At 41.7% G+C, this 26703-nt stretch overlaps 1 protein-coding gene across 1 annotated transcript in view; it reads left to right on the top strand.

The window, feature by feature from the left end:
• The first annotated feature begins 21896 nt into the window (after positions 1-21896).
• The window catches only part of CPVL (carboxypeptidase vitellogenic like), a 113674-nt gene continuing 108867 nt past the window's right edge, over positions 21897-26703 (top strand). Inside the window, exon 1 of the mRNA XM_029233214.1 lies at positions 21897-22000. The gene's annotated coding sequence lies outside the window, so the exon portion shown is untranslated. The remainder of the gene's footprint in view (positions 22001-26703) is intronic.

Raw genomic sequence — 26703 nt, 5'->3', positions numbered from 1 at the left:
AAGGATTTGTTCTAAATAAAAAAAGACACTTTCATCACTCTTATCACTTAAGAAATTCCAGAAGTTTTAGAAGCTCTTTCCAGGAACAGAGACAAAGACCAAATACATATTTCTAATTACAAATCACAATATCACAAATGTTTAGAGAGAAATTTATAGCATTAAATCCTTACATTAGAAAAAATCTCTCATCTGTGACCTAAGCTTGCACCTTAAGGAACTAGAGAAAAAACAAATTAAACTCAAAGTAAGGAGAGGAAAGGAAACAATATAGATAATAGTGAAAACAAAAGACAGAAAATTAAGTAAGAAATAAACAAAATATAGAGAATATCATTAGAATTAAATGCTGGTTATTTGAGACCAATAAGAGCGATTAACCTTTAGCTAGATTGATAAGAAAAAAGAGATGATGTAAATTACCAATTATGGTGATGAGAGGGACGATACCACTACAGATGTTGTAGACACTAAAAGAGAATATTATGAACAACCTTGTGCCAACATATTTGTCAACTTAGATGAAACAGGTAAACTTTTTGAAAGAAACAATCTCCCAAAGATCACTCAAGAAGAAACAGATAATCTGAAAAGCTCTGTCTTAGTCTGCTCAGGCTGCCATAACAAAATACCATAGACTGGGTTGTTTAAACAACTGAAATTTATTTTCACACAGTTCTGGTGACTGGAAGTGCAAGATCAAGGTGCCAGCAGCGTCAGTGTTTGGTGAGAACTCTCTCCTTGAGGTGCAGATGGTCACTTCCTCACTGTGTCCTCACACAGCAGACAGAGATCTCGCTCTCTTCCTCTTCTCATAAGGTCACAGTCCTATCAGATTAGGGCCCCACCTTTATGACCTCACTTAACCTCCTAAAAGACCCTATTGGGGTTACGTTGGGGGTTAGGGCTTTGACATATGAATTTTGGGGGACACAGTTCAGTCCATAGCATTCTGCCACTGGGTCCCTAAAATTCATGTCCTTATCACATACAAAATACTTTCATTCCATCCCAACAGCCCCAAAAGTCTTAACTCATTCCAGCATCAACTCTAAAATTTTTACTTCTCTAGGATAAATGCCTAAGTGCTATTGCTGAATTGTGTGGTAAACATATGTTTAATAAGACTGCCAGAGTCCCAGGGTGGCTGTATCATTTTACATTTCTATCAGCAATGTCTGAGAGATCCAATTTCCCAGCATCCATGCCAACATTTGTTATTATAATTTTTATTTTAGACATTCTAATAGATGTGTATTGATACACATCTTTAGGAGTTAAATTTGTATTTCCCTAATGGCTAGTGGTGTTGAACAACTTTCATGTGCTTATTTGCCAACCATATATCTTTGGTGAAATATCTATTCAACACGTTTACCTATTTTATAAATAATTTTTTACTTTCTCACTGTTGAGTTCAGAGAGTTCTTATATATTCTACATATGAATCCTTTATAAGATACATAATGTGTCAATTTTTTCTCCCAGTCAGTGTCTTGTCTTTTCAACCTCTTAACAGGGTCTTTCACTGAGCAAAAGTTTTTAATTTTCAATTATCAGTTTTTTAATTCAAATTGAATTAAATTAAAAATTGGATAAAAAGGCCAGTCTCACTATGCAATTTTCAGGTACCCACATGGAGCCTGTCGCTAACTAGTAAATAACACAGTTTAGAGGATGAGTAGAATTTGGATGGGCATCCTTCCAGGTGAGGGACCAATATAAACAGGACCAGAAGCATGAATGGGTAAGGAAAGTTACAGGCAAATAGATCCAATTGGGTAAAGAGTGAGATTCAGGACAAGCAGAGATGCTCCTGCTGGAAAGGTCAATTGGGTCTAGATTGTGAAAGATGCTGAACACTAAGAAGAGGGTGGAAGCCTTATCTGACAGCCTCTACAGAGTCCTTGGGACTTTCTAAACAGGAGAAAGATGTTACTGCAGGCAGTGTTTTAGGAAGATTCACTGGTAGCAGTGTTCAAAGAGGACTGGAAATGTTGCAACCATGCTCTCCTCTCCTTCCTCCTGTTTCCCTCTCCAAACTCTCGGCCATGAGAGCCTGGTCTGGGATAATGTTGAAAACATTAAAAACATTAAAGTTTTTCCCCTAATCTTGAGCACCTTACCCTATCTTGTTATTAAGGTACAAAGAAGGGGCTTAAGATAATAACTCGTAAGAAGCGACACAGCTTATAGGTATTATTGTACAGAAAATAAATTAATAGAAACAAGTTTTTATAAAAGAAGGTTGAGAAAATAAAGTTAACAAAAGTAAGAAAAACTCAGAGATAGAGAAGCTCAAGAAAGTAAAATCTTTTCTTAATATTATTATCCCAAGGTTGACAGACATTTTTAGACAAAAATAGTCTATAATTTTTCACACTGATCAAAAACAGAAAAGACTACAGATTTGATATCAGTGATTAAGAGATATCAATGCTTAAGAGATACATGAATGCGGTCAGTAAGTCAGGAGATAAGAGTGGTCTCAGACTGGATTTGTTGGCTTAACAATCTCATTAAGAGCCCAGACACCTTCAGTCCTTCCTCTCTGCCATCCTTAGTGCACATGTGATGGTTTTCCTCATGGTCACAATATGGCTGTCACAGCACCAGGTATCACATTCTCACATGACACCACCCAAATTAGGAATCAAGACTTTGGGATTTGGAGTGGGGATTGCTGAACTTCCCCTATCTTTTAACAGGGAGGAAAATCTATCCCAAGCCTTCCACTAGAATTCTCATTACAATTCACTGACCAGGACTGGGTTACGTGACCACTTGTAGAACAGTCACTGCCAAAGGGGAAAGGGATTGCCATGATTGACTGAGGTCAAACATGACTCAACTCCTAGCACATTGTTGCCCTGCCCAAACTAAATTGAGACAGCAAACAGGAAGGGGAATGACTGATGGATAAGCAAGTAACCTTGTCTGCCCCAGAGAAGTACAAAAGAATTGACCAGAAGAGTATCAGGGAGTTAGAGAAGCTTTATGGGACACTAGTCTCATAAGTTCCAGAATATACTACATATGTTTCCCGTCACCACTGAATGTCTGGCACCAACTGTGCATATTGTAGGTGTTCAATACACATTTTAGGTTAATGTAGAATGCAGAAGGTGGCAAACTGAGTAGGATTTAAACATGTAGAAATATTTATGAGGGCTGAAAAATCACACTGATATTAAGAAAGTAGGCTATCTTTATCAGAGAGCCCAAATCCACAGTGTTTATTTTTCAGGAGGGCAAGGTAATAATGAAGCCTGGCTCTTCACCATGACTGGGTGTTGATGGACAGGGCATGTCCAGGCAAAAGACGGTGACCACCAATGGGAAGAAGAAAAAAGGTGGGCACCTTTGACAGCCCAAAGAATGCCATTTGAGGAGAAAGCATTAGTTCCTTCCGCGAATACTTATTGAGACCATGTTATATATCAGGCACTGTTCTAAGTACTTGCCATACATTAGCGAACAAAAACAACGAAACACTTCCTACTCCCATGAGCTTATATTCTAGCATAATAATGAGTAAGTTACAGCCTGCAAAGTGAATTAAGTTAGCAAGTGATTAAGTGCTATGGAAAATAAATAGAACAGGGTCAAAGGGGTCAGTAATCCTGGGGTGGGCGCTGTGGGAGGGGTTAAACAGGGTGGTCAGGGACACCTCACTGAGAAGGTGACAACTGAACAAACTCGCCAAGGAGGTGAAGGATGGCCCAGAGGACTTGTGGGAAGGCTGTGTCTAGTATCAGGCATCCCATTTCCCTGCTCTACAGAGGGACTTTATTATTGGCACTTGCCCTTGCCTCCAGCCCTCTAGAAACATGGGCCTTCCAAACCTTCCCTGAGAGATCTCAATGTATCAGGGAAGTGAGCCGCTGCTTCTCCTTGAAACAAAGTTGAGGACCTCTGTATGCCCATTTTGATTTTTGGCACTGATGTGGATTTCATATTTCTTTGCCATTTCACATTTAACACCAAAATATAGTGCTTGTGTTTAAGTGATTAAGGACGAATTGCCTTAATTTTATTGTTGTTTATTATCACATTAATATACTTTTCCGGTTAATGTTTATTTGTGAGAACTGTAACCTGGACGGTGTCATGGGAATGATTAGTCCTTGACAGGTAAGCTGAATCAATGCACTAGATTTAAGATTTGGATAAATTATAAATTCTACAAAAATTTAGAGAACATTTATGAAGTCATCATGATTCTACCCTGATGTTTTCTAAGTGAGACTTTCCAGTTAAGTAGAAAAAGAGATCAGTCTTGTTTTGGAGTGCTACACTTTCCAGTTTTGTCACTGGTTCGTGTGACTTGGTAAACTCAATGGGCCTCAGTGTCCTTTTCTGTAAAATAAAGGGTCGAATTGGCTGATCTGTGTGATCCCTTCCAGCTCCCAGATCCTTTGACTCTAAATAATTAGTTTCAACAGGCCATGCACAGATTCCACTTTCTGCTTCTTTAAAGGAGACATTTGTTTTGGCCAAAATTGCATTTTCAAAAGAGTCGAATTAGTAATTTTCAATTACCTTGCTTTCCAAGCTACTTTAGGTAGTGATCACTAGCAGTCTGTTTATACAAAATACAGATTAAATGCGTATCACGACACCATGGAACTCAGGATCAATTCAGTGATAGTACATGATATGTTACAAAATAAAACACATTGTAACTGCTCTACCTTTTAAAAAGAGTAGGTTTTTTATTTCTTCTGAGGCAACCATCAACCCACAGAGTTTTCAAATTCCACCATCCAAAGCACACGGGTCTAGAGAAATTCACCCTACCTTCAGGACTAGTGGGCTCTGTGATTGCAGGATGTTGCAGGGATTTGGGGGTTAACCCTGAGTCTTCCTCAAACAGCTGTGGATTTTGGAAAAACCATTTAACCTCTTCTGTGCTCAGTTTCCTTGTCCACAAATTGAGGGAGCTGAAGAGGATGACGCCCTAGGTCCATCTCGGGTCGAAATTCTGTGATTCTTAGATAAATCACACTCCTGCTTACGGGAGTCTGCAGTAGCCTCTTCTCACCTGCTCTGGAAGGCCTTCTTGTTCCCTGCCACCCAGAAGGCAAACGAGGCTCACGAAGACTGAAGAGCCATCTAATGACTGAATAGGCTTTAATTTGGGCAGCTGGGTTTTCATTTCCTCTTATAGCACATCCCTTGGGGGGAAAGGGTACTTTCCAGTGGAATAATAACTGCACAGGGTATTTCAATGGCTGGAGGATGTCTCATTTGGAAATCAGGTTTAAGTCGCATTCCTCTGATAGTTTTCACTTTCAGAACAAAGTGAAAGCTCCCAAAGGAATGTTTATACTTAAAGTTTACATCTGCTGGAAAATGAAAAGTATCTTTCAGAGTTAAGCATCTGTAAATATTTAAGACAGGATGAAACCACAAATACTACTTCTACTAATCTCTGTTAAGTTCGAGTAGAAGCCAAAAGGAACCAGCAAAATCCCGGGGAACACTTTGATGTTTAACTGTTAACTCTTGCAACTAAGACCCGATGCAGCCAAATAAATAAATATTTAAAAAGTTAGCTCAAATCATGCCTAATAACTCATTATAACAGAGAGTTGGGGGAAATGCATAAATTGTCCCCACAAATACACAATCAACTCCGCACATGAGAAAATGGATCACGCAGAGGATGCTGAAGAGTCACTTTTCCTCTCTGATAAACTTTGATAGTAACGCAATCACATAAAGGCCAGGCTACACAATAAATAAAGTCAGTCTTTCTGCCCGAATTTTCATGATTTAGCCACCCCCACCCCTACATACCTGCATCATAGCTTTACGCATTACTCTGGTTTTCTATGACTACGGACCAGACACCATGTTAGATGTTTCATTCACATCACGGTATTTAATCTCAACAGCCCATAAATGTAGCAATTGTTTGCTCTATTACAAGATGGTGGAAACTGAGGTCCCAAGGGGTTACACGTATGCTGTACACTGCTTTTCCTTCAAATGCCAAATAACATTAAGACAGTCCTTGATTATAGTCATTCATTCATTCATTCATTCAGAGACTCACTCTATTTCTAACATATCCTACTCTAAGGAAAGCATCCTCTAAACCCAGCCCACTTCCCTTTCCTTATTCAGTTTTCAGTGAAGATGGGAACTCAGAGAAATGATTAGTTCAGTTGCATCTTTGCCTCCATTATCTGATTACCCCTCTATCTTGCCTTTTCCAGGATAAACTATAAAATTTCCTTTCTGCTTCTCTTTGGAACCATTTCTCAAAAGATATCTTCTAAGAGCAGAATTGCAAACAAGAATGAGTAGTTTGGGAGGGAAGAATGAAACAAAAAGATTACCACAGCATTTTTCCATTAGCACCATGACGTTTCTAATAATCTACACAGAAGGATTTTTTTTCTAGCATCCTCCTAAGTGCCTCTTGAAAACCTCTGTGACATACACGATAGCTACTGACTAATTTGTTCTGGCAGAAAAATGAGTTCCGTATTACTGAAAATATGTTTCCTATCACCAGATCTTATTCAGGTCATTGAGTGGCTTTTCACTGGTAGAAGGGAGTAGAATTTACCTTTAATGAAACACTATTGAGAAGAGAGAGAAAAATAACATTTTGACCCACTCCAACATTAGCAAAATGCAAATCACAGTCAATTTTCTAGGAGGCGATATTTCAACAGTTTGCATTTCTGTGGTTGTGCATCAGTCGGAAGTTTTTTAAAGTAAGGTGAACGAAGGGTGCATGAAACAGACTGTGAATAAACAACTGTGAAAAACTAAGCGGCTTTCAGCTTAGTGACTGAGATAATGCCATTTCCCTAGAGAAGTTCTAAATATAGAGGAATAGTGGATAGCAGTTTACCACAAGCTATGTAGCTGCCTCAACCAGCAGGGGCTGGGCATTGACTGGGGTAGGATTGTAGAGTTCCCACAGCAATTTCAGAGATTGATTAAGGATGTACTAGCGACAGGTTCCAATGTGTGTGGCAGGGGAGGGGGAGGGGTGTCACATCTCATTCTTTTTTTTTTTTTTCTTCCTGTGCAGAGGTATGAGTAGCTGCAATGTAAACTGCAGATGTGGATCATTAGGATGTTAAGTGGAAGAAAAGAGAGCTCTTCATTATTCTTCTTTTGGAAATAAAGAGGGATAAAATTCAGCAATCATTTCCCTACAATTTGTCAGCACAGCTAGGATACTGACTTCCTTTCCAAAAGTGAGATTACTTCCTGCTGACACCAAGAGGGAGCAGAATGGACAAATGCATGAAAAAGAAAATTAAGCTCAAAGGGTAGCTTTTGTTTTGACGTTTGCTAGACATTTTTTCTTGCGTTAAAATTAGATGTATTGGTGACTGGCAGCCACAGGATTTTAACGCTGAGAATGCAGGGCAGCGTTCTCTACACAGATCCCCAAATGCATAAAACAAGTGTCAGTTTTGATAAAGAATTACGACTTCTTGGACTTTGTCTTTAGCTATGCAGAACCGAAAAATCTCAACATTTAGCATAATGCCATAGATAAACTGTGCCAGAGAGTAATAGTCACTTCTATACTAATAAAAAGCTCCCTGGTCAACAACACACCAATAAATGCATATTTAATTAGAGTTTACAGACAAAGAAAAAATTCAGAGGTTCTCTCATAGACGACCTTTATAAGAGATGTCTTACTCTCAGATGCCTCAGGGCAAAATCTCAACCCAAATGAAATAAAACGAGATGTGGCTGGTTATTTAACAAGATCACTGTCATTATACAGAATTTATCTTTTTTTTTTCAGAGTTAGAGCTTTATACATATTTTGGAGGTGGTCTGGTGATACAGTGGCTTAGATTTACAATTTTCTAATTAAAATCATATCAATTTTAGAGAAGTAAAAAGCTTAAAGCTTAATCCATTGCATTTAATCATTGAGATTTGTTTTGACATTTTTAGAAACGGAACCTAATACAGAGATGTGATTACTTCGCAACAGATTTGCAAGGAAGGTGACATGCCACGTGAGAATTTACAAATAGAGGGGAAATGGACTAGTCTGGTAGGGGAAGGGAAGACAAAAGAGATCGTGATGTAAAAAAATTCAAAGTACATGCATGATTTTCAAAGCGCCTCTCTCTGAAGTCTAGGATAACCTTGTATCTAAACTTTCTTCCATTTTATCATGCTTCACTGCTCTACCCCTGGCCCTCTTTACATTTGAGAGGAAAAAACAAGGTTGAATGTAAAAGTAAGTCTGCTAAACCAATAGCCAAAGGGTCAATGCTTGATCCACTCTGTAGGGGTATGTGGCTTCCAATGGACCTGTCAGCTCATGGCTTATTGCCCAGCACTCAGACCCTGACAGGATGCCCTAATACTGTTTCAACACAAACAGAGGGTATTTAAGAAGTGTCCTCTCCAGCTGTTCTGTACCCTATAAGAAATCCACCACAAAGATGAGATTTGTCAACTGGCCCCCTCCAGCCAGCCTAACTTCCTGGTCCCAGATGAGGGAGGACTGTCCACTGGTGACCTTGCTAAAGGGACAGGATTTAGAAACAGGGAAGCAGAGCAGGTGATGTGAATAATCCAATTATTTATTTTAAGCTCCAGAATGGAGGCCACTAGACATAGATGTAAAAAGGATGGGTGTTTTAGTATCAGAGAGGCCTCAATTTGAATCTTGACTCTGACACTTAGTAGCTCTTTGACCTTGGACCAATTGTTGAACATCTCTGTTCTTCAGTTACTTCTGTTATGGAATGGAGACTATGATACCTACCTTTTAGGGTTAGGGTGAGGTCTAAATGAGATAATGTGTGTGAAACACTTAGCATGGCTTTTGGCTAATAGTAAGGGCTTAATAGCTTTTGTTTTTTTAGGGCTCAGTGCCTTTTTTGTTTTTAGAGTTCAATACCTTTTTCTCAAGGACCAGAGGGTCCTTGTCTTCCCCTCTAACTTTGAAAAGAGATTTATTTTTTTGGTAATTGCTTTTTTTATTTAGGCCGTTAAAATGTATTTGTTTTCTCTGAAATGGTGTCAACCAAGTTTAGACGGTAATAAGAGTACTTTATATATTGGTCAGATGTGTACTGTTTTGTCACACCTGGAGTGTAAGAAATGTCCTATCTTTTTATATTGTTGAAAAAGAATCCAGTTTGAGCTCACCCTTGCTGAATTTGGAGAGAAGTCTAAAAACGAATGGTTTAAAGGGATATGGAGAAGGGATGGGGAATCTCCCTTCTCCCTTTTCTCATTTAGATCCTAGAACATGCTGGTAGCTATTCCTTATATATATAAGGGAAGGGGCCTGATCTTTGGAATTCACAATCTTTCTGGTCCTACTGCTCTGTCACTTACTCCGTGCAGCTCTGACTGCTGCTCCTTATCTGTCGGCACCCTGCCCTAGGTAGATTACAGACATGCCCCCATGGCAGCCCTCACCACAGAACACAGTCGCGTTCTCAGAGGCTCCCAGCACTACTTGCTGGGTTGAGCCCCTACTGGCACCCATGCTGCCAGATCACATGGCTACAGAGGTTCTGAAACCGTGAGACCCACTACCTTGGTATAATAGTCAGAATAAACCAGGTTATGATAGTCCCAAATATTAGTAACCCGACTCACCAAAGGTTCATTTCTTTCCAAGCCTAAAGTACGAATGGAGCCCCAAGTACCATATGTCTAAGTATTTAAAAGTTATAAACCAAGGTAACAAACAAAATATGTTCTACCCTCTTGTATGGCTGTTAGCATAACCAATACCATCTTGGGCCTGTTCAGTTCTTCCTGTCCTTCCACTGAACCTACCTAGGACTGTACTGTGTAGTAAATCTCTTCTCTATTGTCAAAGGCTTTATAGTTAATAGATATTGCTTAATGTTCATTAGTTCTGGGTGGCCTCTATGCTCTGTTAGTCTCCAAACAATGACACTGACGCATTTCTGGCACCCACAAGACTAGTTACCCATCAGAAGTCAGATACGATTGCGACTTAGGAATACCCTCCTTGTCTCTGAGCACATACCCCCATATCCTAGTTTAACTATAAAAACGTCCCAAAGGCCCCTCAGCAGAGCAGAGAATTACAGTACAAACAGGGGTATCGCCATTTACCCAATTCCACTCTATATGTAATTTATCCTATAATAAACTGATCCATTGATTATATGCAACTGCCTACCTCATTTTTCAGTCTCAAGATACCTTCTTAGTTCAGTGGTGGGCACTCTTCATTCTCTCCGTCTTTGGACACTTCTTACCTTGAAAAATATGCCTTTATAACCACCTGGAAAATGAGATTTGAATTTAGAATTCCGCGACTCCTTCCCTAATGCTCTATGTTAGAACATGGTAGTATAGGGCAGGATAGCCTTTTAGCCTGTCCTGCTCCTTGACACCCTATCCTATACATACAAGATCTGTAAGTATGCTCCTTGGACACCCCCCAAGGGGAGCCAGAATCCAAAAAAGATTAGCATGCAGGCTCTGGAATCAGACTTGTAGACATTTGGGCAAGGAATTCTGAGGGCCGTGTTATCCAAACCATGGAGGCGAATCTGCAAATATGGAATCCACAAAGAATGAATAGTGACTGTGTTTTGTTTTGTTTGCTTGTTTTTGTCAAGAATTTCCTGAGAGAAATGAAAACTGGGTACACAGAAAGAGGAAAAGTGGGGTTACTAACTCTCCTGACCATTCCGGTTGCAAAGAAGCCCAGATTTTGAAGAATCTAGTGTTGAGTTCTTCTGAGAAGAGGAAGGGATCATTCCTTTTCTATTCTTTTTGCTGACAGATCTCTGTGTGGGGTGGAAGAGGACCAGTTAAGCACTGCCAGTTTATATCACATTGGTGATCACTGTGCCACCCACGACATGCCCTGCACAATTAGCCCAGTGCATTCTTCTTATTCCTCAGCTCACTTAGTCATCCATCACCACTCTCTGGGGTGAGGATGGTAGTAAAGGTGGATGGAGTAGATGAGTTGTTACAACATCCACTTTCAGATGAGGAAACCAGAGTTGAGAGACAGGCTGTAGCCAGTGACAGAGACTAGAGAAGGAAGAGACCTTGGAACTGGTCTTCTAGTGCATCCTCTCTTCCCAACTGTTGTGTGCTCCGAGAGTACAGCCATCTTAAATTCAAGGGAGAATCTTTTAAACCCAGAGAAGTCAACCAAGCAGGAGGTTCTGAGCAGTTTAGCCTGAACCACCCTATATAAAAAACAACATGGGCTTCCCTGGTGGCACAGTGGTTAAGAGTCCGCCTGCCGATGCAGGGGACACGGGTTCGTGCCCCGGTCCGGGAAGATCCCACATGCCGCGGAGCGGCTGGGCCCGTGAGCCATGGCCGCTGAGCCTGTGCGTCCGGAGCCTGCGCTCCACAACGGGAGAGGCCACGGCAGTGAGAAGCCCGCATACCGCAAAAAAAAAAACAAAACAAACAAAAAAACCATGACGTTTCATGTCATTGACTGAGCATTCCTGCCGAGGACCACCCTTCACCTATTTCATTTGTATCCCTTTATTTGGTAATATTACTTAGTTCTTGAAGTTCTTGGAAGCCCTCAAGAGGTTACAGAACCAGAAAAATAGAGAATCCCTTTTCTAGGCCAACTCTTCTTTGAATCATGCAATTAATCACAGGCACAATATTTTGTTAGTAAGGAGAGCCCCTGGACTAACCACTACTGGCATCAGAGGAAAATAAAATAAAACCTGAATAAAACAAGAAGAGGAGACATCACATGCCATTTCACCAATTTGGTTCCTTTGATCTCTGTTTATCATTTGTAAATTTTTTGCCTTCAACAAATGAATAACTTGCTTGCAATGGGCCAGGCATTGTTATATCAGCTCTACGTGCAAGTTAGTAAATCCTCAGATCAGCCCTGTAGGGCTGTCCTCTTTCCATATATGAGAAACTGAAGGCTTAGAGAGGTTAATTAACACAGCAAAGGTCACACCGCTAATGAGCTGGGATTCAAATCCCCATCAGTCTTCTCCATGAGCCATGCTGTGCCCTTAATCAGATACTCTAGTGAGCGTACTGGCAGGTTCATCATCACATCAATATATACCTTGCAGGGCTGGCGTGCAAATTAAAGAGATGATATATATGAAAAGTGTTTGGCAAACCACGAGGCCCTGCAAAGCTTCACTGTGATTATTTGTCAAGGCTTTACACAGAGGCAGCTCTGCTGTCCTTAGTGACCAAGTCTATACTAATCCCACAATTCATCCTTAATCCACCAAAGTCTTGTTTGCCTGGCTTTCTCTATAACCAAAGGGAAACTGAAAATATGCCTTCTGTAAGGAAGGCTTAACACCTGCTGCCAAAGGGTGCTGGATCATCAGAGGACACTAGATTCACTTACAAAAGATGTAGATTAATTTGGACATTACTTCCCTACATAAACCAGGCACAAGAAGGCAAGCAACCCAGGGAAGGATAATCGTGCTGAGATTGGAAGCACTTATTATAAATAATTACCATGTAATTATCCACAACTTCCCTGAGGCTGTAGCCTGTGGCTGGTCTTAGGAGGTGGCCCTTCCTAACTAAGTGTAAGGAGACTGAAGCACTTCCATAAATTTATCAGGGCACGTGTCTGCGCCTTACAGCTGGGTCAGCGCCACCTGGGCCTACTTCTCAAAGCTGATGGCCAAGGGGCAGAAGAGCTGTGGGGTCTCAGCCACTGGATCCACTCTCCTCTCCTCTCCTCTCCTCATAGCACAATGACTTTTTTTTGCAAGTGTGTGAATGCGACACATCTGACTTCTTTTCTGAAGCAACCGGCTTATAGAGCAAGTTAATACAATGGGCAGGCCGTGACATTCCTCTTTCTGATGTGCCTCCCAGCTGTGTTCTCAAGCCATGAGGCGCTGTTGAAGATACTAATAACACTTAAAAGGAGCAATGGCAGAGGCCATGACAAGTGTAGGGAGAGACAAAGACACTTCCAACAGCGGCATGGCTGTCTACAAGGTTAATCAATTCCCTTGGTTTTCATTCCAGGTCCACATTATCTTGGTGGCAGCAGCTACAAACGTGAAAGCCAAGACGACTGAAATTGTATTTACCTGCTTGAGACATGGAAACGAGCTATTCTCTGTGTCTTCTTAGACAGGATGTAAGACATACTGCAAAGCTCCGGCGGTAGGTCAGTGAGGGACACACTTTTCTGTGGTGTCCAGATACCATGGAAGACACTGGGGGAGAGGACACAATTTAGCACCTTTGGTGAGACAGTTGAAAAGCATGACAGTCACAGGACTGAAATCTCACAGATTGTCATGCTCATCATTACTATTGCTATAGCTATGGTTCATTGGGCCCATTCTATATGACAAGTACTTGATGGACACACTCTCATTTCACCCACTTAATAACACTGTGAGGTAGCTAATATTATTTTTACCATGTATGGTTGAAAAAGCTGAGATTAAGTAACTTGCTGAGGTCACCAGATGGCAGGTCCTAGATCTAAACCTGGGTCCAACTCATGCTGTGAACCACCAGGGCTTAACAAACTAGAACCTTCCCAGGATATGCAGGTGCAGAGAGCACAAGGGCTTAGGGGACCCTGAAGTCATCTGGACTGATCAACTGGCCAATTTAAAGTTGTTCTCAGAAAAGCCAATCAGAGAAGACGGCTTAACCAATCTTTTTACACAGCCATTCTTTTGTCCACCTTTGAGAACTCTTGATACAGAAATAGGCTAAAAATACTATTTCCAGCCGTTTGATCCTCCTCTGCAAGTCATATATTTTGATTTTTCAGCTGTTAGGTTGATTACAATTATGGTCACTTGGAGAGAAATGTAAAGAAATACTCTCTAAAGTATTAGTAATATTTGACCAGCTATGCCAAAATATGCCAGTGAATAGTGTAGAAAAGGAATACGTTTGTCTCTAAGGAAAGGAACGCACCAAAATCATCTCTCCCACACTGCTGCCAATTATACCTGCGCAGTCTGGATGCAAGCACACCCTACCGATGATCTCCTCCACTGCAGTGTCGTTTCCAAACAGAATTTGCTCATGGGTTCACTAGATGTGTCATTTCAGAAGCCACAGTTCACTGGAGAATGGGTGTGAATAAAGACAGGGAAATGATTATTTCATGAAAATGTACGGGTTCATCCTTTTTGCCCATCCCATGGTTAGCTGTCCCCAAATCCTCTCAATGCACCTAAATATCTTTCAAAGTTGTACCTTTCCATAGGGAATGTAGTGGGTTGAATAGTGTCCCCTCAAAATTCATATCCACCCAAAACCTCAGAATGTGACCTTATTTGGAAAGAGGGTCTTTGCAGATGGAACTAGTTAAGATGAAGTCATACTGGGTTAGGATGGGCCCTAAATCCCATGACTGGCATCCTTATAAGAAGAGGAGAAGACATGAAGAGACACACAGAGAAAAAGCCACGTAAACATGGAGGCAGAGATTGGAGTGATGCAGCTACAGGGCAAGGAATGCCGGGGATTTCTGGGAGCTGGAAGAGACAAGGAAGGATCCTCCCCCAGAGCTTCAGGAGAGAGAGCAGTCCTGCCAACACCTTCATTTCAGACTTCTCCGGAACTGTGAGAGAATCAATTTCTGTTGCTTTAAGGCATCCAGTTTGTGGTCATTTGTTACAGCAGTTCTAGGAAACTAATATAGGAACTACCACATACAATTTGGCCCAAGCCCTCATCATCTTTTGCAGGGATTCATTTCAGTGAATTAATAGCAAGAAAAAATTGGAAGCAATTGAAATGACCAAATGATGGAAAATGGTGGAATATATTATGGTATGTTCATATAGCTGAACAGTATGCAACCATTAACATCATGTTTTTGAATTAACTATGTGGGAAAATAACTGGGATATAATATGCTACCTGTTAAAGAAGATAAATAACGCTGTATAATATAATTTCAGTTTTGTTTTAAACACGTTTGTATAGAGAAAAGATTAGAAAAAAATGTATCATTTGCTTATCTCTTAGGAGTCACAACAGGATTTTTATCTGATCTTTTTATATATCCTCATATTTCTATAATGATAATGTATTATGCTCATAATAAAAAATAAGCAATATAGCTTACTTGAAAAATTCAGAAGACTTCCAGTTCAGTGGTTTTCAAGCTATTTTGACCTCATCTCCTAGTAACAAATATGGTTTGCATTATGACTATAGTAGACTGAGTAATGCCACTCCCTCCAAAGATGTCTATACCCTAATCTCCAGAAGCTGTGAATGTCACTGTTGGGAAAAGAAAAAAGTTCATTCTACCCTTTCTAGGTTCTTCTGGCTGGTGAGAATTAAACTGACATAAGACACTTTAACAGGAAAAAATCAAATTTAATTATGTATGTACAGGGGCCCCATAAGAAAAATGAGGGCCATGGACAAGTTAGTAATTGAGGCTTATATGCCATCTGAGAGAAGGAGAAGAGGGTAGGGGTTTGGGAACCTCAGAGGGGAGAAAGGAAATTCATATGGAGATGGAAAAACAAATGTTTGGTAAACAAACGTTTGCTATGCCATGCAAAGGCAATGGGACCCAGAGAGAACTTTGGTCTTAAGGCCCTGCTGAGTCCCCCTACCACACCTATAACCCATATTCTTTGTAGATATCTCTGGTGATGGTGCTCTTCCGGGACCAGTCTTAGGCAGCTTAAGGGAGAGGTTAAAAAAAAAAAAAGACTTCCTGAGTCTTTTGTTTCTTAAAGACAATCAACCTAAAATAATCCTCATGCCAAAGAGTAACATTTTAGGGTGGCAAATTTTGCTTCCCTACAGTTATGCCTTTGAAACTTCCCCAAGAAGTTTCACAGTCCAAAAGTTGAGTTGGTAGATTGTTTCATCTCACTGAACCAGATTCTTAGCCCTGACAATAGGTCACTTTGGCTAAACTCATTTCAGGAGGCGGTGATGCAGGTGAGCTCCCAGAGTTAGGACTATGGTGCAAGCAATCAGGTGTTTAATAAGAGGCACTTCCATGGAAACAAAGTAGAATAACGGCTAGTGATTGGAGCAAAACATAATCCCAGCTTCTGAGTTCTGAGGGTAGCCAGTAAATATTTCTAGATGTCTGGCTCAAAGAGTTTTCAGATAGAGTGAAGGCAGGTAGTGGCAAACTGACAAATTTTCCTAGTTTGCAGTTTGAATGTCTCTTGTGAGATTTCTGAGTGGCTTATATGGCAACAGATATGAAGACTATATATGAGCTATCATGGTGATTTCTCTGAAGTTTATATCAGGTTGTCCAATTTTAGCTTGCATGGCTTCAGAAAAAGGACAGTTTTAGTTCTTAATGATTTCAAGTCAAAAGGGTGGGAGAGAAAATTAGAAATGTTAGCTTGGAGAGTTGTAGCCAAATATTGCAGGAAACTGGAAGAATTCAGGATCCAATCCAGTTTATAGGTAGAAAACAAACCTCAAAGACAAGGGACAGTATTAGAATCTATAGCCACAAGTATATTACTAAAACATAATTTTTCTCTCTAAAATCATCCTAATTTTTACCAAAGGTAGACAACTTAGGACTAATTTGTTTGCAAAACAAGTTTAGTTTCAAAAAACTTGGCCTGTTTATATAAGTATAGCAAGAATAGCAATTGACCATGTAACTCTTTTAATCTGCTTTGCTGGAACTTTTCATAAGAAATTTCAGATTGGACTTTTAAATGCCTCTTCAGGCCAGGAAGCCAAGCTAAGGATTTGCCATCAGACTCACGTGCAATACCTACACATTTCAGTGAATTCTTCTCTTCTCGAGGTCCCCAAAATACCTTGAGGTTCCTGTACCTTCCAGGAAGTGACCATCCTTACACACCTGGTAAGGCTGCCAGGAACCCTGTAAGTGAAGTACCTAGGAGGAATATGCCATGGGGTTGGGGGTTATGTGTTGTTTTACAGAGTACCTCATTACATGGAAATTTTCTTGAGGTTGGCAGGTGATCTAGTGTTGATCTAACCCATTCCGTGACCAACTTATCCTCTCATGGGTGCCTTTTTGAGGTGGCAAGCACCCTAATGGCTCTTAAATCCTCGATCCATGTCAACCAATTTTGTGGCTTTGGCTTCCAAGATGTCCCTTAGCAATAGCTTTTACCTCATGTGCCTAGTAATCCACAGCAAAGTTTGTCTAAACAGATGCCAGTCTGCTGAGAACTGTGAACTCGCTAGTCTTTGAGGCTCCAACTGCAGGTTCTAGGGCCCTATACAGCCTGTGCCTCTGTAATTATCCTGTGGTTTTTCCTCCTTATGACAAACATAAAAGACAAGGACAAAGAAAAAACAGTGACTGTCTCTGGGAGGAAATGGATCATTAAAGCCATTTGGTAAATACCAAAGTGATCAGAGTCACTAAGTCCAAGGTACTGCAGTTCCACAGATATTTTCTCCTACTAATCTATATTTAGAAAGAGAGAGTGAAAACATTCACACCACTTCTGCTCTACCAAATCCCACAGACAGAGATTCTGGAAGGCTGATATAATAGGAAATCTTACCTTCTGCCAGCTTTTATCAGATGTCCCAGGATCTCTTTATCTGCAGTGGTCTTCTGGAAAGCAGTTTTTCCAGCCAGTGAAGGATCCTGCTGGATACATCACCTATTTAAAAAAAAAAAATTTCCTCATACTTTTTCTAGGTTCTTCTAGCCTGTCTAAAAATTAAATTGACCTGAGACAGATGAACAGGAGAAAACCAAATTTAATTACATACTTACAAGGGCCCCATGAGAAAAATGAGACACAAGAGACACACTTTGGGGTGGCAAGTTTTGCTTCCCTACACCCTGGATTATCTGTTGGGCCCACTGTGATCATGAGGATCCTTATAAGAGAGAGACAGAAGCATCAGAATGATTAGTAGGAGATGTGAGGATGGAAGCAACGCTTAGAGTGACGCAAGTACAGGGCCAGGAGACAAAGAATGGGGGCAGCTTCTAGAAGATGAAAAAGGCAAGGAATCATATTCTCCCCGAATCCTCCAGAAGGAATGCAGCCCTGCTGAAACCTTGATTTTAGACTTCCAACTTCAGAACTATAAGACAGTAAGTTTGAGTTGTTTTCAGCCACGAAACTGTGGTAATTCGTTACAGTACCAACAGGAAACTAATGCCATGACACATGTGTACACACATTGAAACAGTTTCATAACACATGATATACTCTGATGTTTTCTTTCCCATCTTCATGGATTTCATTATGTTCCCTCAAAAAGATATGTTGAATTCCTCAACCCCCGCCTCCCCGGTACCTCAGAATGCAGCCTTATTTGGAAAAAAGGGTCTTCACAGAGGTAATAAGTTAAATGAGGTCATTAGGCTGGCCCTAATCCAATATGACTGGTGTTCTTATAAAAAAGGGGAGCATCCTATGAAGACCAAGGCAGAGATTAGAATTATGATGCCATAAGCCAAGAAGTGCCTGGGGCTACCAGAAGCTGGAAAAGGCAAGGAAGAATCCTCCTACTACAGTGGGAATGCGGCCCTGCAGACACCTTTATTTCAGACTTGTAGGCTGCAGAACTGCGAGACAATAAATTTCTACCATTTATAGCCACCCAGTTTTGGGTACTTTGTTATAGCAGTCCTGGCAAACACATGCTCTTCTGTTCTGTTCTATTCTATCCTATTTCATTAAGAAAACTGATTTTCCAGTCTACTAATTCTGAATGTCATCAGGCTTCATTCAAGCTTTTCCCACACCAATTTTTAACCTCCATTTAGCCAACCTCTGATCCATCCCAAATGCATCCAGTAGCTCCAAACAGTCAATCATTCCCAGAACATAGCATCAATTCACAGACGGCATGCTATGTGCTTGTGCTATACCCTTTCCCCTCAATGTCTATTCATTATTTTTTTTTTTTTTTTTTGTGGTACGTGGGCCTCTCACTGTTGTGGTCTCTCCCGTTTCGGAGCACAGGCTCTGGACGCGCAGGCTCAGCGGCCACGGCTCACGGGCCCAGCAGCTCCGCGGCATGTGGGATCCTCCTGGACCGGGAAACAAACCCGTGTCCCCTGCATCGGCACGTGGACTCTCAACCACTGTGCCACCAGGGAAGCCCAATGTCTCTTCATTTTTAATGCCCAGCTTCATGTCACCTCCTCTGAGGGGTTTTCCCTGGCTCCTATGTAGAGTCAGTTGGTTCTCTGTTCCTACAGCGATTTTAATAGGCCTCAATGATAGTACTTAGCATTTAAGTGTCAATTAAAGGATCAATTTAAGTGCCTCCCTCCACCTGCCCCCCCAGCTAAACTCCAAGTTTCTTAAAGACTGGTAAACAACAAGGGTCTGCTGTATAGCACAGGGAACTATATTCAATATCCTGAGATAAACCATAATGGAAAAGAATATTAAAAAGAATATATATATATGTATAACTGAATCACTTTGCTGTACAGCAGAAATTAACACAGCATTGTTCCTCAGCTATACTTCAGTAAAGTATACTGGGACTGGAGCTTACTGGGAAAAAGGGAAGTGGTTGCAGACCAGGGGCTGGAGACCAGCTCTCCCTGCATCACCACATCTAGGTGCAGATCATCAAGGAGTTTGTATCTGGCCTTGCAGGTCATTACAAAGGTATGTTTGTCAAGGTAGGAAGGTTGCACCTATTTTATTTAATAGTTTGTTAAGGGTGGTCTGATTTTGGTCTTAAAGGAAAATTTTTTCCCACCAATAAATTTTTCTCCATAAAAAGGTAAGTGTGTAGAATGTACTTCCTTGCATAGTGTATGATGGCCGATAGTAATGGCTGCAGCCACCCAGCACATACTCTGGGCCAGGTGACTTCCATTTAGTGTCCACCACAACCCAATAAAGTAAGTATTTATGAGAAAACTGAGCCTCAGTGACATTAAGCAAGTTGTTCCAGATCCGAAAGTTAATGCTACAGTTAGCCTTAGTGGCATAACAAACTCCCCAAAACTGAAGTGGCTTAAAACAGTGATTTTTTTTTCCCTGATTGGTGGGCTGCCCAGGCTGTTCCACTGCTGGTTTCACCTGGGCTAGCTCATGCAGCTGCGCTCTGCTGCAGGGTGGGCTGAGCTGGAAGGTCCCAATGGCTTCTCTCACCAGTCTCCCAGTTGGTGCTCCTGTCTCTGGGATGCCTCGGTTCCCCTGCACATGACCTCTCACTCTTCAGGAGCCACACCTGCTTCTTGTCATGGTGGTCCCAAGGCAGCTGTCTCAGAGCAGAAGCTGCAAGGCCTTTTGATTCCTGGGATAGAACTGGCACTTGCTCACATTCTAATGGTCAAAACATGACACAAAGCCAGTCCTGATTCAAGGGGAGGGAAGAGAGACTTCACCTGTTGATGGGACGAACGGCCAAGTCACCCTGCAAAGGAGCATGGTGACGTTGTTTTGGCCAGCTTTAAAAACAATGGATCAGAGCTAGTAGCTAAATAGCAGAGCCAGGATGCAAAGCCAAGTGGCCTGGCTGGGATGCTCTAATAACTGTGCCTTTTCTGAACCACGGGACCTGTTGGGGACTTAGTCATGGGAATGATGACACTCCTGTATTTTGTCTTATCCCCTTGCTCTTGCAATCTCCTTACCTATTTAGTCTTAAAAAACAAAATTCAATCAAGTAAATTTGAAGATTTAATTGGCTTTGTTAAGTCGTGAACTGGGTAGAATCCCATCTGAATCTCATCCAGCAAATAGAAAGGAGTCCCAAAAAGCTGCAGAAAAGGAAAAGTTTTTAAAGGTGGGGGTGGGGGTGGGGGTGGGATAGGAAGTCATAAATGAAAAAAAAATGCATTATTTTAGGCTATTTCAGGCAACTTCGACTTCTTTTGGAGGACAAAGGGTCCATCAGGTGAATTACCTCACTGGTGCTGACCAGGAAATTTCAGACTGCTGGTTAAGATTATGTTAATAGGGAAGGTTGGAATTGCAATCAGGTTAGGTATCAGGTCTTGGTTTGGTGACGGGCTTAGCGCAAGAGACCCCATTTTGGGTCTGTTGTTTCTTTTTTTTTAAAACAAGTCTCTGTCTTCCTCCAGTGTCTGGCTTAGTGGCCAGCACCTGGTGGTGGTTAATACTACCTACTCAGGTAGGTCACTTACAAGAGATGACCCTGAATGGGCTCCTTAATCTCTCTAAGTCCCAGTTTCCCACCTGCAAAGTGAGGATAGTTATAGCACAGAACACATCGGGTTGCTCTAATATTCCGATGCAGTAAGGCAGAGAACGCACTGGACACAGTACTGGCTCTCAGTGTGTCCCCAGTGTTAGCGCCATTACCATGTGTAAGAACTATCCAGGAATGCATGTGGGCCTTTTAAACGGGGGGAGTAAAACCCCACTCTGCTTCCAGATGCAAACACCAGGCTTGCAAGCACGGGCGTGAGGACATTATTTCAAAATACGGTGGCAATTCTAAGATAGCAGCTTCAAAAAAGCACGTGAGGGCTTCCCTGGTGGCGCAGTGGTTGAGAGGCCGCCTGCCGATGCAGGGGACGCGGGTTCATGCCCCGGTCCGGGAATATCCCACATGCCGCAGAGCGGCTGGGCCCGTGAGCCATGACCGCTGAGCCTGCGCGTCCGGAGCCTGTTGCTCCGCAACGGGAGAGGCCGCAACAGTGAGAGGCCCGCGTACCGCAAAAAAACAAAACAAAACAAAAAAAAGCAGGTGAGAAAGTCAAAAGGAACACAAAGGAACAAACAAACCAAATGGAGCTGCACCGTGGTCAGTCTTTTCTCTGTTCATTTTTAAGATTTCACTCTGCGACTGCTGGCTTCTTCCACGACGGAAAGCGCTGACCGGACGCGGCCAGGTCGCGGGGAGAGACAGGTGGGGACTTACCTTTGGCTCCGTAGGTCTAGGTCACGTGGGTCTCCTCCTCCTGAGAGAAGCACTCAAAAACTCGCGGGCTGCAGGGCACGCGTGACTGCGAGGGGCGACGAGGGGAGACCGCCTCACTCTTTCCGGACTCGGGAACCCGGCGGGACCGGGTCTCCGCGCACCGCGAGGCAGGGAGGAGCGCCGTGTGCCCTGCGTAAGTGCGCGGCTCCGCGGGGATTTCTGGTCCCCGGACGCACGGAGCGTAAGGAGGGCGGTCTCAGAAGCCTTCAGCACCGTAGAGAAAGCAAGCCTGGTGAGGTGAGATTGGGGTCAGGTGGTTTGGGCCGGCTAGTAGTTTCCAAATCGGAGTCCTGGGGGTGCTTGGTATTCTGCTCTGTGTGCGCCCAGCCCGGAGCGTGCTCCCGAAGGCTTCTGGCACAATCTGAGGAGGTCGACCCCGGGCTTGCAGGCCAGGCGCCCCTCCAGGGAAGCGCGAAGCTGTGTGGTCCACCATGACTCTCAGTGCGAGGGGTGGGCGTCGGACACGACCTCCTTCTCCTTCACCGAGTCTCTTTGGGGTGTTTTATTTCGTGGGTGCTGTGGAGGAAAGTGGAAAATGCCTTTAATTAGTGCGTGTCCCACAAAAGGAGACTTGGCTTGAGTGAAGGAAGGCACACGAAAAGGCTGTTTTTCCCGGAATGTAGGATTAGGAGAAAACCAGGGGCACGGCACAGGTGGAAGCAGCTTTCTGCCAAGTGGATTAGGTCCTTGCAGGGGAATTCATAGGAGCCAGAGGGACACGTAGAGATGTGTAAATGGAAACATCCAGTGTCTTTCAGGTCAGCTTGGTGTCCTGAAAAAAAGCTGCTTTGGCATATGAATGGATTTGAATCCTAGCTCTGCCTTTGGCGAGTTGGTGACCTTGAACAAATTATTTAAGCTTACTAAGCTTCAGTCTCCCCATTTGAAAGATACTTGTACAACTGCTTTTTACTTTTTTTGGTGAGGGATGAGGAAGAACAGAGATGTAAGGAGAAAAATAAAATCCAAGGAGCGTTTTAGTAACTTGAAAAATAACTTTTAAGAAAGCTGTTCAAAATAGGAATTGGAATGCTTTTGGAAAAGTAGATTGCACTGGCTTTGCTGGCATATGAAAGTCTGAAAAGTTGTCAAAACCCCTTAGCTGATTGGGCTTTCTAGAATTGTACAGCAGGCTAATCTAAGTGCAGTGGAAACCCTTTATAATGTGATGCAAGTGTTCTTAGCAAGAAGCTGTTTTATTCTTCTTTTATAGGAGTCGGTTCTTTTGGAGGGACGTAATTGGCCCAACACTACATATGAATCCAGCTTGTAAACCAATTTACAGTGGGGTTCTATTAGACTGATTTTATAGCCCGAGAAATAAGTGGGCTTTGACTGACAGGCAGTTCAAATGACTTAGAAGAGTGTTTAGGAAGTCCACTGCCCTTGGGGGGAGAAAAAAAGTGCAAACAGCATAACTATTTTGTTAATGACTGTTTTTGTTTTGGAAAGTGTATGATTTGTTAGAAGAAAAATTGTGTTGAATATTACCCTGGTGTGCATGAAACTAAGACAGTAAGACAGTAAGAGAGGAAGAGCTTAGTTACTGCCCCAGCTAACATCAGATACCCCTTTATCTTTTCCCAAATACCCAAGGTAAATAGGTAATGACCCATTCTTAATAGGAAGTATAGTTCATTTTAAAGAGCAAACATGATTATTTTTGTTTAACATTCCCAGCGGTTTAGAAGAAGAACTTAAGAAGGACAAGTTTCCCATAATTAGAAAGGTTCCTCTAGAATTTGTTCTAGAAGAACAAATCATTAATATCTATATTGATTCGGGAGAGGGGTAACCTGGACAGAGGGCTAAGAACTGTACTTGGTCAAAACAAGTGATGGAGTTTGAACTTTCATGCTATATAGTTGCAAGTTCAAAGCTTTAAGCAATAGACTCAGTTCACAGGACAGTGATCAGGTGCTTTCTTCATAAAACCTACGCTCCTGAGTGTAACTGAACCAAAACCAGAATATTGAGATTCCTCTCCCTTGAAGATATTGCAGGTACTGCCTTGGACGTGAAACCCCATGCTTTTCTTTTACTGCTTTAACCTTAGAATCTGGGGAGCAAGATTGGGGTGGTGGTAATAAGTCTTGATGTCCTTAGATCCATTAGCCTGAAAAAGCAAATTCTTAGCATCACATCTTGCCAGTATCCTTAGGTCTTACCTCTTAACCTTCTCTTTGTGTTCTGATTCTAGTTAGTGGCTGTCTTTAAATTGCTAAGGTTGCTTACTGGCCAAAATATTTATTTAGGCATCCGGGGGCTAGCTCTTCCTCCTTTCCCTTTTGCGACTCCATATTCTGTTAACTCATCTTTCAGAGAGACCCCTTGACATATCTTCTTGTACCTGTATCTGGGGAGGATAACCCACCTCCCAAGAGATTCATTCTTTCATCCTAAATGGACTAATATTTTTACTGATGTTTGATTATGAAAATTTTCAAACATTCAGAAAAGTTGAAAGAATTTTACAGTGTACTGTATACTCCCACCTAAATTCTATTATCATTCAACTGATATTGATTTAGTGCCTACTATTTGCCTGGAGGTAAAGACATAGAAGGCAGAGTAAAGTTGGGGAACACAAAAGGGTTTGATTTGGCTGGAACATAGAGTTTATGAAGGGGTCGTATCACTTTGCTCTGGAAAGTTATGCCAGAGTCACATTGTGAAAGACATTGAATTTCATGGCAGGAAGTTTATACTTTATTCTGGTTGCAGTTGGGAACCACTGAAGGCATTTGAGGAGGGAAGTGTCTTGTGCTTTAGAAAGCTCACTTCGGCATCAGTGTTAGGCTGAATGGGTGTGGAGAGGACCTGAGGTCTGAGAGACAAGTTAGGAGGCTTTGCAAATGTCCCCAGGGCAAGTGAGGGTTGACTTATGAACCAAAAGGGAAAAAAAAAAAGAAGAGAGGTGGGATTTTGTGAATGACTTAACATGAGCCTTGGGTGTCATTAGGAATCAGGAAGTTAGAGGAGGGGGAAGTTCAGGGGGGATGTTGATGTTTTGTTATAAGACTCGATGGGTTTGAGGAACCAACTGGGTACCCATGCAAAGGAGCCTTCTGAGTGTGGAGAGCCCAACAGCAAGGTCAGGAACAAAATTCTGGACTAGCAGTTAGTGATCAAGGGATGGTTGAATGAGAATGTACAGAAGGAGAGAAAAAGGGCAGGACCTTGAGGAAAATCTGAATATATAGAGTTCTTGAAACAGAAAAAAAAAATACGTGTTAATTGTCAGTTTGTATATTAATGATGGTTCTATCTACGGCGTTATTGAAGCCACAGTTCTCCTTGATAACTTATAACAAACTAAAAAATGTACCCATATGAATGGAGTGGAGTCTTTCCTACTCCCACTGTAGGAGGCACAGGGGGAGGGTGTGAAAAGAGGATGGAGAATAAGGTGGCAGAGGGCAGGAAAGAGGGAAACTGAAATATTTTTTATCTTGGACTTTTAGAGTACAGAGAGCTTTATCCATGTCAACCAAATATCAGGAAGCCAGGTAATTTAATGAATTTGTCTATCTTTTCAGAAGGCAGTGCCTACTTAATCTGGGAACCATAACAACCTATTGTGATGGCCATATTTTCCGAATGAAACCTCAGGTGGGACACATTTTAATGCATGGTCACCAAGACTTTATCCAAATATTTAGCAACTAAAACTCCCCTCTCCCTTTTTATATTAATATTTTCATATATGCTTTATGTGTTGAGTAAATATTCAGGTCTGTAAACCCATCTTATAATAATTCACTGACAAGGCAAAGGAAATTAGATTTAATTAGCATCTCTTCTGTGGTCAGGGACTGTTCTAAGGTCTCAGAAGGTGAGGGCAGGGACTGTCTTTCATCTCTCTGCTATACCTGGTATGAGTTTATATATGTACGATATCATTGTCACCATAACAATGAGTGGTAGTGTGGGTCCACTCAGTATACAAGTACTTTGTCTAGTGGTACAGAGTTTTTAAGTGACAGAGCCACATTTGAAGCTGTGTCTAAATTCTTTCTGCTCCTCCCATTGGACTGTATTACCTTCCCAAATACTTACTGACTGTGTGCCAGGCATTATATCTGGTGTTTGCACATGTGGGTTCCTTCATTTCATCCCTCTGGTTTAGTAGGTAATTCCAAGGAAAGCTCAAACCAAAATTGCTCAATTGGTTATTATTGGTGGGGTATCTACCCTCTTGCTCTATTTTATTTTCATTCAACTTCTTTTTTTAAAATTTATTTTATTGAAATATAGTTGGTTTACAATGTTGTGTTAATTTCTGCTGTACAGCAAAGTGATTCAGTTATGCATATATATATGCATTCTTTTTCATATTTTCCATTATGGCTTATCACAGGATGTTGAATGTAGTTCCCTGTGCTATACAGTTGGACCTTGTTGTTTATCCATTCTATATATAATAGTTTGCATTTGCTAATCCCCCAATCCATCCCTCTCCCAACCCCCCTTACTCTTGGCAACCACAAGTTTGTTCTGTATGTCTGTGTCACTCAGCTTCTTTAACTCTGCAGGAAGAGTCACACCCTCTCAGAAATGCCACCCCCTAAGGCTGAGTTTAACAATCATTTCATTAATTCTCCTGAAGATCACACCTTCAGTCCTCTGCTGATTTCTTTTTAAAGTGAGCTAGAGAAAAGCTCTCTTTTTTATTTGTTTACTTGCTTGTTTCACTCCATCAATCTTCTGCTTTTCCCATTGTCCCACTTGTTTACATATTATGTTCCTCTTTTTCCTTACCCGAGCCCGGAACTCTCTTCTCCCTAGATAGTCACTTGAAATTCTCTAATACCTTCAGATCCTCTCACCTGTCAC

The sequence above is a fragment of the Monodon monoceros genome, unplaced genomic scaffold, assembly GCF_005190385.1.
Source record: "Monodon monoceros isolate NGI ecotype Baffin Bay Population unplaced genomic scaffold, NGI_Narwhal_1 Super_Scaffold_2, whole genome shotgun sequence".
In the NCBI taxonomy this organism is placed as follows: Eukaryota; Metazoa; Chordata; class Mammalia; order Artiodactyla; family Monodontidae; genus Monodon; species Monodon monoceros.
The sequence above is the reverse complement of the archived record's forward strand: the minus strand, read 5'-3'. Positions and strand labels throughout refer to the sequence as shown.